Source organism: Lissotriton vulgaris, chromosome 9, assembly GCF_964263255.1.
Source record: "Lissotriton vulgaris chromosome 9, aLisVul1.2, whole genome shotgun sequence".
Taxonomy (NCBI): domain Eukaryota; kingdom Metazoa; phylum Chordata; class Amphibia; order Caudata; family Salamandridae; genus Lissotriton; species Lissotriton vulgaris.
In genome coordinates this window covers 1,206,497,765-1,206,510,116 of record NC_141697.1, presented here as the reverse complement: position 1 = coordinate 1,206,510,116, position 12,352 = coordinate 1,206,497,765, and the positions used below count along the sequence as shown (strand labels likewise).

Sequence of the window (12,352 nt, the reverse complement as noted above, 5' to 3'; positions counted from 1 at the left end):
TCCAATGGTAGTCAATGGTCACTGTAGAAAATCACCATGGTGCATTTTGATGCTGACAATGATAGAATGCGGGTCAGATACACAAACGAGTTTAATCCTGGTCAAAGATTTTTCCTTCTGATTTTACTCCTTAAATTCCAATTCACCACAGGAATCCACTTCTAAAGTCTGCCATGACCTCAGCGGAGACATGTACACTCTCACATGGTGGCAGGCAGAGATCAATAGGAAAGCCCAGTCTAGGTCCACTCCCCAATGGTCAGTGGGGCAGTTGCAGGAAAAGGCATCCTGTAGGTTTAACAGGAGGTCAGCCTGGTGACCCTTAGAGACCTCTTAATTGTCCCAGGTACTAGAGGGAGAGTAGACTCTGTTTTCTAGGCTTCTCTCAGGTTTCAGCAGAATCAGCCCTCTACTGATCTTAAACAGAGCTTAGAGGTTTCTGAAGTTGATGCCCGAAGATGCTGCATTCATGCCTGGAAAAGCTTGGGGTGGGAAATGACCCCTGGTCATGCCCTAACCAAAGAGGTAAATGTTACCAGGGTTAACCCTATCCACTTTAGGCATTTCAAAGATGACAAAAAAACCTAGGCTCAGAGGGCTGGGTGTGTGTGGCAAGTGTACTATGGTGATCCTAGTGTCCTCCCACATCTAATGCTAAAATCTATTTTTAGCGGCACTGTACCTCCAATCACCTCAGAGACAGAAATCTGGTAGAACACATGCTGAGTTTTGAGACAGTGGAATTACAAGATATACAAGATTTGTTTTGTCATTATGTTCCCCTCATTTGAAGTGTGCCTGAAGTGTTATATGCAAACATCTAAGAGCCATACAACTGAGTGAGCACACCAGAGTGGAATTGCAAAAACAGAAACAGAAACAAAAGAATGAGGAACAAGATCCACAGTATCTGCATGGATTCTTCAAGCTACACAAGAGGAAGGGGATCCAAGATTGCAAATGTCCAGAACATACTGCAATGAATGCAACAAAATGATTTGTTCAGGAGAGATGCCTAAAAGGATATGTCAATGTCCATGAACCAGCATCTAAAAAAACATCATATGCACTTTTTGAACTTTAAAGACGCAAAAAAAACACCCAAAAATATTTTCACCATTAACATTTTAGAAAAACTTAATCAAGTTAAATGATTAATATAAAAAGAAAAAATCTAAAAAGGTTCTATTATAAAAAGCTTGAAAAACAATAAAAGAATTACAAATGTGTTGTCCAGCCAGGGTCAGTTGAGGACAAGACCTGACCCGACACCAGGCCCAGTGTCCAGTCACGGCTCCTGCAGGTAAGCGCGGTGGGGACAGGAGGGGCGGGAGTGGGAAGTTGAGAGACTACGGAATAAATAAATCCTATTCCGTCGTCTTTCGACATCCCCCGCCCCACCGCGCTTACCTTGCAGGAGCTGCGACTGCCAGTGTCAAATCTCTGGCACACACAGCTGAGTCAATGCAGCGTCGAGGTTGGTCAACCCCTGCTGCGCACAGGCAAAGGCTGTGTGCAGAAAGGTTTGCAGTGTGGTTGGCACAGGACCTGACTGTGGGCACCTGAGCTGGCTGCTAGGCACAAGTAGAGCGCAAGGCCGGCATGAATGGCCAGACACAGCAGCTAAACCCCGCTGCACATGCCCACAGGCTCTGCGAGGTTGTTATCTGCCTGTGGAGGGCTGGATACTCCTGTGGTGACCCAATAATGCACATTAATGAATGCCTTGTGCAGCAGTGGTTGCCCTTACATGGAAGGTGAGAAGTTTTTTAAGGTACCCCCTACTGTGCATTGCAAGTGGCTGTGCACAGAGGGGGTGACTCCACAAAGAGGGTGGGCTGCAGGGTTTAGCCTTGGGTCATGCGCTGTAGCTTATCTCTGCTTCACATGGCTGAAAGACATGCACCTTAAGCCTTGCACAGGCCTAACAGCTACAGCTACTGCCCACTGCCAAAGTCATTGTAGAGTGGCGGTCAGCAGTATACAGAACATCAGGTCTCAACAGAGCTCCATCAGGAATATGATAAACAAAGAACATCAGTAATTGACTGAAACAACAAAGACTAAATTAAGTTATGGTAACCTTAGGTTATTACACTACAACATATGTTTACAAACCCTATGAAATTCACTGAAAAAGGCACAGTTAAAGTGATGTTATGGTTAGAAAACATAACATAAAAACGCAGACGACATCTGCCAAATATAGTTCAGTAAACTAACCATAATTAGCACCTCCATCATGTACTGCTTATGACCTCACATATTACATCACTTATTGCATGCTGAATGACATCATTGATGATGATTTATATCATTATTTATTGCCATTGTGGATGGGGGAAATGGGCAGCATGACTCGCTTCAGGCTTCTTTGCCACTTCTGAGCGATGGCCCCTCCCACACACAAACATGGTAACACATAGCATAGAACACTCCTTTGCTTATATATACTGCACATTTCCTGGATATATTCAGAACTAGGGGATATTTTATGAACCTCAAATGTATGTACTCCATACACACCAGTGACCCTACTTTAACTCAGACCCTCCTTACTGAACACAGGGAGATGCGATGTTGAACTCCAGCTAGCACATCGCAATCTTGACGCAAGTACCTTTGTTTATGGCTCTAATGGGTCTGTAGCCAATAATGCAACATTAGAGCCAGTGAGATGGGTTAACAGTGTTATAACTGGAGTACAAATTGAAAGTGAGTATAACTGCTCTTCAAATGGATTTGTCAACCTTACAGAACTGCAGTTAGCTGCATTATGAAAAAACATGGGACTTTATTAAGAGTTTGGCGGACAGGATGCCTTGTCCGCCATAAGTGTCGTAGATTGTAATGCACTTGAAATATGGCGGACGGCGAGGTTCTTTTCAGAAACTCCAAATAAGGGCCATGGTCTTTTAAAACAATTTCACTCAGTGCTTAAATTGAGGCGGTGGTTGCCAGTGGGTGGTGTCAGCACTTTTTTTTGCCAATCAGCACTATTTTATGCTGGCACAATCTTGGTGAAACAATTATTTAGGTCCGAAGAGACTCTCTTGGTAAACTCTGGATGTCTGGGTGAGGTCAGAGTGTGGAGAGGTGTTCATGCAGGCCATGGTGGACCATTTTGAAATTGAGGCTGAGAGTGTGAGTCTCTGGCAGTGCCTGTCAGAGTGCCATAAGGGTGTTCTGGCTACAAGCTCATTCAATGCAGAGCACAACATGACAGTAATGTGTGTCAATGTATTTATGATTAGGGCTCCCGGTTTTATGATATTTATTTTTTCAACATTCCATCTGTATTTATTAATATTTCTTTTTTGCTAATTTTATCTGTATTTATCCATATTTATATTGTGTTTTGTGTATAAAAGAATATGTAAAACTGCACATTTCCATATTTATTTAACTGATAGGCATGCACTCACACTTTGATGTCTGTCGTGTTTTAGCTATTTAAGCTGGCAAATATTACATAACAATACATCCACTGGTAAATACTAGCATTATGCCATAAATATTTGTTGACTTATGCCTTTATTTAAAGAAATAGCATCCTGTTTTTTAATTTTCCATGCTGTCCATCTGCCGAGCTGCTGGACTATAATTCATAAAAAACAGCATTGAGAGTCACTTAAAAGAAACACAATTTTCTGTATTTATCCACTTTTAAAAATAATGGAGACAGAAATCACATTGTTTTCTGTCTGTATTTGTCTGTAAAAATCCGTAAAAACGGAAAACAGGGAGCCTTAATTATGATTCTGTAGGAGAGTGTGAAAGAGGTCCACAGCTGTGGCAATATGGTCAGTGGGTCTTGTGTACCCCACACCATGAAGGGCACTGCCAAATCCCTGCACCCAAACCGCCCCCCCCCACACACACACAACCACACTCCATACCCCCAAATGCCACCCTCCTCCAGACCATGCTGTTTAGCTCGCGGCTGTTCAGGTTTCCTCTGCTTTGGCGACGGATGTCATTTGCGGATGAAATCTCCATGGCTTTAACAAGCACTGACAGCCCTTTGTTTGTTTGGATACTGTTCTAACCCATAGCAGATGATGAATATATTAACATAAATTTGTTTCCCTTCTCGCAGATATAAAAGACGAGTGCTGAGGCCCGGGCTACTGCAGGGCTGCAATCACTCAGGGAGACTAGAGCACCAAAAAATATTCAAACATTGAAAACAAGCATTTGCAATGCAATAGGTCTCGCAGTTGCGAGAGTTCAAGCTATTGGCATTGTAAATTACAATACCTTTTATTTATCTGTTTTGATAATTAACACAAATAAAAGGCATTGTCATTTACAATGCCAATAGCTCAAACTCTTGTAAATACTAGACCTATTTCGTTTCAAAGAAGCAGCCGCTAATATCCCGGGCTGCTTGGAAACTGAAAGCTCGCATGACGCGCTGAGAATGTTACAGGAAAGCATGATGTGCCTGCAGTAGGAGAAACTTGCTATAAAAATAGTGCTTACCAACTAAATAAGACATACTGTGTAACAACCGAAGTAAAAGGGCCAGTCCTCATGAGAGAATACAAATGAAGACAAGGCGGTACTGAGGAGGGACTAACAAGCCTATTAACGAATCGGAAGCCAGCATTTACAAAGGACAATGACACAAGCCAATGAAAAATATGGGCAGACAGTGAACGGATTTTCAAGTCCATACTCCAATACAGCATGCCTCGCAGAGCAGCGCATACGCTGCCCAGGCTCAACCAAAAAATACCATACCTGAAAGTACTGTAAATCCAAGTGGGGGGGGCTTCTAAAATTTATGAACTGAGAAATGCAATTAACAAGTCTCAAAATGGAGCATCACGTGGAGAGAACAAAGAAGTGAAAATTGTGTGAAAATGCAAATAATGCAGAAAAAGTAGAAGCTGAATCAAATTAAAAATGGGAGGCCAAGCAAAAGCAACTCTCAGTAGCGGATGCAAACCTGCTAGGTCCAGGAAATACTCGCACAATCCTAGGGATGGTGAAGAGCAGCTCAAATGCTAGGATGAATATGGTGTTCAACCCCAGCGGAAAATAAATCTACAGTCGTGGGCAAATCTTTTGGGCGCACATTTATGTGGGCCTGGCGTGACAGACCCCAAGCATGTGCCCTAAAAAAAGTGGGATTTAGCCCAGAGGGTTCAGCTACCATATAGTGCATGCACACAGATGACCAGAGCTCGAGTCATAAACCCATTTGTATATGTACATCTGGCTGAGACATGTTAATTGCTCGATTTAGAAATGCAGGTATTCACCAAAAGCGACCTTGCTGTCGTAAATGGCTTTACTCAGCGCAATATTACTGCAGCGCTGATATAATGTTGTGCATGGGTACATCACATTCAAGTTCTGGCAAAGTTTGGAAAGGCCCCAAACCAGAGTGTGTCTGTGTCCTCTGAAACTCCTCTCCGACCCCTTCAACCCATGGAAATGTTGTGTAGTTGCATGGCAATGCATATGTGGATGTACTATTGTATGTATGTATGTATGTATGGCACATTTGTAAAGCGCAACTGTCACCCAACGGGTATCCTGGCGCTGTGATCTTTCAAGGCCTGAAACACAAACATTACTTTAACAGCCAACTACAGCCAACTACAGTATCCTGGGGAAGAGGTGGGTCTTTGCATGTGTGGTCGGAGGCGTGTTTAGCTTCGTCAAGAACGCACCAATACCTTTCCAGGTTGGGGAGGGAAAGTGCACACCCCAACTAAATTTGAGGGATTAGGAGAAGGGATTTCTGTCAGGCTAAAACTATTTTGCCTAAGAAGAAAACTAAATTGTGCCTTTATCAACAAATTATTGACATTTCTTCATGAACAATTGTACAATATAAACAATTATGTATGGGGACAATGTGTAAAAATATTGGAACTTTTACAAATAATTTGAAGACTTAGATCTATAATGGTGCAGATTTCCAGAACATCTGAGAAGTTTCGTAAATTCTGATAAAATGTGTAAATTTGCTCTCATGTGAGGACCTAGATATGAGGGTGCAGATTTGCAGCTTTAGCCGTGAATCAGCCACCTCATCCATGCACCTATTGATAACATCTCACAAGCATGTCAAAGGAACAACACTCACACATGTAGCAGGCATGCAGGCCTCCCTGCATGCAGCAGACTAGGCACCAGGCACAGGGAGGACCAGACATTCAAGGAAGTGAACAACCATCTTTATTTAGCTGAACATGCTTGGACCAATCCAGAAAGGCATTTAATGAATAGGTTTCAATGCAAGTAATTGACAAAATGTGACCTTGCAGTGGGAAACCACTGTAGTTCCCTTCCTTCATCTGCTGGTCACACAGTAAACAGGCCTCTAAAGGATAATTTAATTACATCTAATATTAAGCTGTTTAGTATGAATTCCTCTTTGGTAGTCCGCCATTATGCTGAAATTGATGATTTTGTTCTAGACCAATGGCCTGACGTTCTATTTCTTGCTGAAACATGGCTGCCCAAGCCACACATGCAGAATCCACCTTAGCTCACCCTCCAGGTTATTACAGTATTAAAATGTGCGATAGACGAGGGAGGAGCCAGAAAAATAAAATACCCCCCACTTTGATCCATTTATAGCAATAAATGCGTGAGTAAAGTGAGGAATCCTAACCCTTCCTATGAAGTGTCATGGTAATTGGACCCCTGGGAAACATTTGCAGAATATGATGCAAAAATATGACTATTATAGCATGATTTTAAAGGAATTTGGCCAAACACTACACATTTACTTGTATTGACCTATTTCTTTCATTCATTCTTTCCATCTTCTTTCTTTTTGTGGTTCTTTCTTTTCTTATTTCCATCATTTTATCGTTTTATGTGTATTCCATTTTTTTCATCTTTTTTTCCTTCTGTCTATTCTTCTCTAAATCCATCAGACCTTTTTTTTCTAGCTTTCCATTTGTTTATTCTTGTGTTGCTCCTGGCATTCTTTCACAACTTCTTTACATATTTTTTTTTGTATTCCTTCTATTCATTCATTCTTTCTTTCTTTCTCTTCTTTCCATCAATCTGCCATCCTTTCATCTCACATTTCTACTTTGTTATTTCATTATATTTTTCTGTTCTATCTCTTTTTTCCTCTCATTTTTAGGTTGAGCATTCAAGACCTCTTGTACATACTTTAGTATATACTTATATGTGTGCGTACTTTGTGGGCTCTCGAGATCATCCCTCCGACTAGTCTGCTTCCACGTAGGGACTTTTTTTCTGTTCAACTGCTTCTATTTAACTGTCTTGATAGAAAACGATCAGTAGATGTCAGTAAAATACCAGAATTGCTTTCTGCTTGTTTAACTGCCTCTATTTAACTGTCTTGCTAGAAATCGACCAGTAGAGTTCAGTAAAATAACAGAATTGCTTTCTGCTGAGGCACTTTCTTTTTTTAATTTTTCTGGCAACTGCCTCTATTTATCTTTCTTGATAGAAAACGACCAGCAGAGGTCAGTAAAATACCAGAATCACTTTAGCATTCTCTAGATTCCAGTCCATAGAAATTGTCTTCCAAGAGCACTCATGGAAAATATTTTTTTCAATCTTGTGTTGTCAGTGATATGACCACTTATATTAAAAACAGAGCTTTGGACTAAACAATTTCCGCTGAAACACAATATTTCTCTCCATGCGTTCCCTGGCGTGTCACGCAGTTTGATGCTTACTTTACCTCCATGTTAAAGAACAGTAGATGTTGCAGCACCCAGGCTAATGTGCTGCATAGCTAAATACATATATGGTCCCAAAGGTGAGACCGATTGCATTGCAAATGCTTGTTCTTTTTTAGTTCTTTGCTCTTTCCGTTTCTTCTTTCCACCCTTCATACTTTCTTTTCTTCTTTTATACCTTTTTTACCTTATTGCCTTTGTTTATCTGTACCCTCTTTCCTTCATGCTTTTTTTTCTTCCTTCATTATTTGCATTTTACCTGCTTTCCTTTGAACTGTCCCACTCTATTGACTACTACCTTTTTTTCTTTGTCATTTTAATAGTTTGTCTTTCCCTCCATCACCTTTTTGGGCTGCTTTTAGGTATTCTATTGGTCCCCATCCCACAGTTGTGTTATCATAGTTTATTCTTGTGGAATTTATCTTTTTTAACTTCTGACTTGCTATGACCTGAGACACATAGTTACATTTTAAGAAGGGCCATCAAACAATATAATCTCTCCCAGTAGCACCCCCGCTTAAGCTGTGGTCAGTACGCCCTTGATGATAGACCCTGTGGTGGGGGTGGAGGGGGGTTGGCATTGTGTCATAATAGTATTGAGTGCAGTGTGGTACCTGCCCCCTCCCCCCATTCAGGACTGTGAAAGTGGGCTATTTAAACTCCATCTCAATAAAAATGTCACTTTTTTAGATGCCTTTATTCATAAACCCCCGGGTCCTCTTAAGAAGTTTAGGTAATTCTTAATAGAGCATACTTTGTCATTCTCACATAAATTGTCTAATTTTAATTATATTGGTGGCATAAATTTGCACTTTGATTTGACCACTGATAAAGGGATTCAGGATTTTAATGACAATCTGGCTTCTATGCAATTGACTCAGCTAGTAGAACATTCGACACACATGGCCAGAAATGTTTTAGATCCGTTGTTTCCAATTTATCCAACCTTAACATTGTCACCCCGTCCCAGTGACTTGGTAGTATTTATGTGTGGTATTACCCCAAAAGGGTGTAATATTACAAAGTAGTACATTGAAGTGGTGAGCAGAAGATGTTTCAAGGCACGCTTAGCCTTCAACATTTGTAAACACCCACCACCATGTCAACTCATAGGTATTCAGAATTCCTCTCATAATAGGGATGGACTCATTTGGGGTTAGTCAGTGATCGCAGCTGAGACCCTTAGCTTGCTCCCTGCTACTCCTGGCACTGCCTTTGCAACCCGTGGCCAGGGCCGGACTGGCCGTAGCGGGCACCGGGCGTTTTCCCGGTGGGCCAGATGGGTGTGGGCCGGTTTTGGACTGGTAACGCCATTTTTGGTACAGGGGGCCATTTTGCAGCAGTGCTGCCATATCGCCCCCCTGTACAAAAGCCAGCCGCAGTGTTTCCCACCTGCACCTTCCCCAGGGCCTTTCTGACTGAATTTACAGCGCTGGTTTGCGTTCCCAGTCCGGCCTTGCCCACGGCCTCAGAGGGGGCAAAACCTTTGCCTCCTCTGAGCAAAAGAGGTCACAAAGAAAGTGCCAGGAGTAGTAGGGAGCAAGCTAGAGGTCACAGCCGCAACCCCTGACTACATCCGAATGATGTCCATGATAATAGGTTTTACCCAAGAAATTAAGTGTCCAAAGTGATTGGCTTTCCAGGGTGGGAAGAGAACAATATTTCATTGGGCTGCAGCAGAAGGGGTGTCCCCTGGAGCAGTGATCCTCAAAGTGTGGCCCTCCTGACCTTTATATGCGGGCCCCATGTGAATAGCAGCATAGCCCTTTTGCTCACCTTAAAGAGAAATAAAATTCACAACGATATTAACCCCTTCGATGCTTGTGACGGAACAGTTCCATCACGAGCACCGGTTGGGCTGTGCTTATGGCGGAACCGTTCCGTCACGACCACGCCCGTTTCTTAGAACCTTCAGCACAGCGCGAAAATTCGCGCCGCGCTGAAGGTGTTAAATAAACGAGTAAGCATTTATTTACAGGCCAACTGAAGTAAAAGAAGCACAGGAAATATACTGCACCATTCCTAACTTTAACTACACTTTCATTTTTAAAGACACCTTGCAACAAGCATGTAAAAATGTGATAAAGCCCATTTAAAATTAAAAAAAAGTGTATTTAATTATCATGCTGAAGCGTTTCATCTTAGTACATCAGATTATATCAATTCATTGAGAAGTTGTTTTAAATGTGACAGTTGTCAAACATGAATTTAGAAACATTCATGCGGCCCCCATCCTGGCAATAATGACAAGAGTAAATTTAGGAGCCAAGTCAGTTGTTATGCAGACCCTCTGGGCAGCCTGGGTTGCTTTTATACTTGGACAAAATTATAGTTTATTAAGTCAAACCCAAGAGACGGTTTTCTAAAATCCACATCCTGAGATCATGTATAAGATCACACAATTTAGATAAGTGGGGAAGCTAGGCTTATTCGTAGGTTTTCTGGTTTCACATTGTACAAGTCAGCCAATAGATGTACATGAGTACATTCACCTATGCGCACCCCACTTCTGGCCCAGCCTGCCACCCTGCTGGCATCAATGCGACTCTCGGTCACACCACAGACCAAAGTTTTGGCCCCAGGGAAAATGTTTGCGAGTAGCCATGTCTTGAAGAAATTATCTTTTTCCCATGGGGGCAAAAAGCAACAAAAAAAACAATCTCTCACATTGCGCAAAAAGGCACTTGCTTTGCATGATGCGTAATTGTACAATAAACACGACCTCGTGCTGGTGAAGAAATGTATCATCCTTTGGAAGATGACACCTAGAAATATACATTTTGTGCAGCTTTCCAAGGTAACTGGGAAGGTTTAGGGAGTACCTAAAGTCGTTATGCAGGGGCAAAAATCTCCTTGTTTAATGTATTAGAATGCGGACAGGAGGAGTGAGAAACAGACTGTTCAATCTCTTTGTGATTTGATGGATCAAGTGGATGTCTGATGGAGGTGGTGTTCCTCCCAAAAACCCACCATCCCTTCCATCAGAATCAAAACAGGGACCCTGGTTGCCCTGACGGTTTCAGATTCTTCCCCCTTTGCTCCTTGCCACCCAGACACGTTTTGAGGCATGGGCAAAGTGGCCTCATGGGGCCCCCTGATAGAGCCAGCTTTGTTCTGCACAGAGTCTTTCCCTGATGAACTTGAATTGAATCATTTCTAGTCCCTTACAGACATTTTGTGGACAAAATATGTTTATGTTTAACTCCTTGGCTGCTGCCGGAATTCTGCGCCTGTGCGGGACATTCCGAGCATGGGCGTGGTCATGATGGCTCCCCGCCGTCATCAGCACACGCCCACCGTAACTCATGACGCCCAGGAGCCGTCATCAGCACCGAAGGGGTTAATGCAACGTATAAAAATGTTCTTTTAGATCAAAACAGGACCTCACATATGAGAAATTGGAGGGTGTCACGGAGATTATTTGCAGTAATATTAGTGAAATGCTGCTGTGTTACAATACTGAAAACCAGGGCACAAGTCCTAAAAAAATAAGTGGGGGGACGCTGACGTCACAACAGGAAGTGACGTCACGAAAGGTGGCTTGCACCATCAGACTCATTGCCTCCCCTCGCTCACACCATGAGATGCGATTGCATCAAAGAAGCCAGCGTGTGAGCAGCGTTCTGAATGAGCTCCGAACTCGCCCCAGAGAGGCCAAAGAGTGAATGTGTGGCTCCATTTTGCTCCAACCGGTGAAATAAGTGGGGGTACCCCGAATCGAGCCCTGCTGAAAACACACACCACTTTCACTGAATATCAGATGTAAACAGATTTAGAACTTGACCAAAGAGAGCATGAAATAACTGAAACGGGATCATAAAATCAAAGCTGTTCCGAACAGGGCCCCCCAAAATACATTTGGCCCAAGGCCCCCCAAAATCTTTAAAACGTCCCTGTACAGCAGTTGCCAAAATATAACACACGCATGACAGTCAAAACGGGCCACCTGATAAAAAGTGTTAACAAAATGTAAGCACAAGAGGTAAAACGCTATACATTATACATAGTATTACGTAAAACTGCTAAAAACCAGTAGTTTCCCTTGTAGGAAGAGGGTTTAGAAGTGGTTCAGGCAGGCTCAGTGTGCGGCCTGACAGCGCGCGCCAATTCCGCCGAAAGACACACATCCTGCATAAAACGCACGCGCCGGGACTAATCCATAGACACGCTTCACCTTGAGCCCTGCGACCGCACTCTTACATTTAAGCCCGCCCGCCGCCCCGCAGGGGGTGAATCCACACAGCAGCACACCCGCAGCAGGAAACACGAGGTTAGTCTTCTGAACAGTACCTGCTCCAGGCTGATTTGTCCCCGGATGTGCTCACATTTTGGGGCCAGGAAGCTGTATCTCTGCGTCCGGGGGAGGGGAGAGACGTCCGTGAACCACAGAGAGGTCCCAAACATGATACGGTCACATGTCTCCAGTGTTCAGGATATAAATAGACCTGTCGTCCTGGAGTCAGAGGCTCCCAGAGTCCAGCGCACCAGCTCCAATCTTTCCATGCAGGTGAAATGGGATCGGAGTCCCCGTGCACTAACATCGTAGCTTTGACTGTTTTGTCGGTCAATTATGATCAATTATTGCATTCTGTATTATTACTATCATAGTATTACAGAAGGCTATACTTACTGGGCCCAGAGGGCTGTGTAATGTTATTAGAACATTC

At 43.0% G+C, this 12,352-nt stretch overlaps 1 protein-coding gene across 2 annotated transcripts in view; it reads right to left on the bottom strand.

Annotated features, from left to right (window-relative positions):
* Positions 1-12,076, bottom strand: part of KBTBD12 (kelch repeat and BTB domain containing 12) — a 573,283-nt gene extending 561,207 nt beyond the window's left edge. For both annotated transcript variants that reach the window (XM_086939286.1, XM_086939285.1), the window contains exon 1: positions 11,976-12,076. The gene's annotated coding sequence lies outside the window, so the exon portion shown is untranslated. The remainder of the gene's footprint in view (positions 1-11,975) is intronic.
* Between the last annotated feature and the right edge of the window lie 276 nt (positions 12,077-12,352).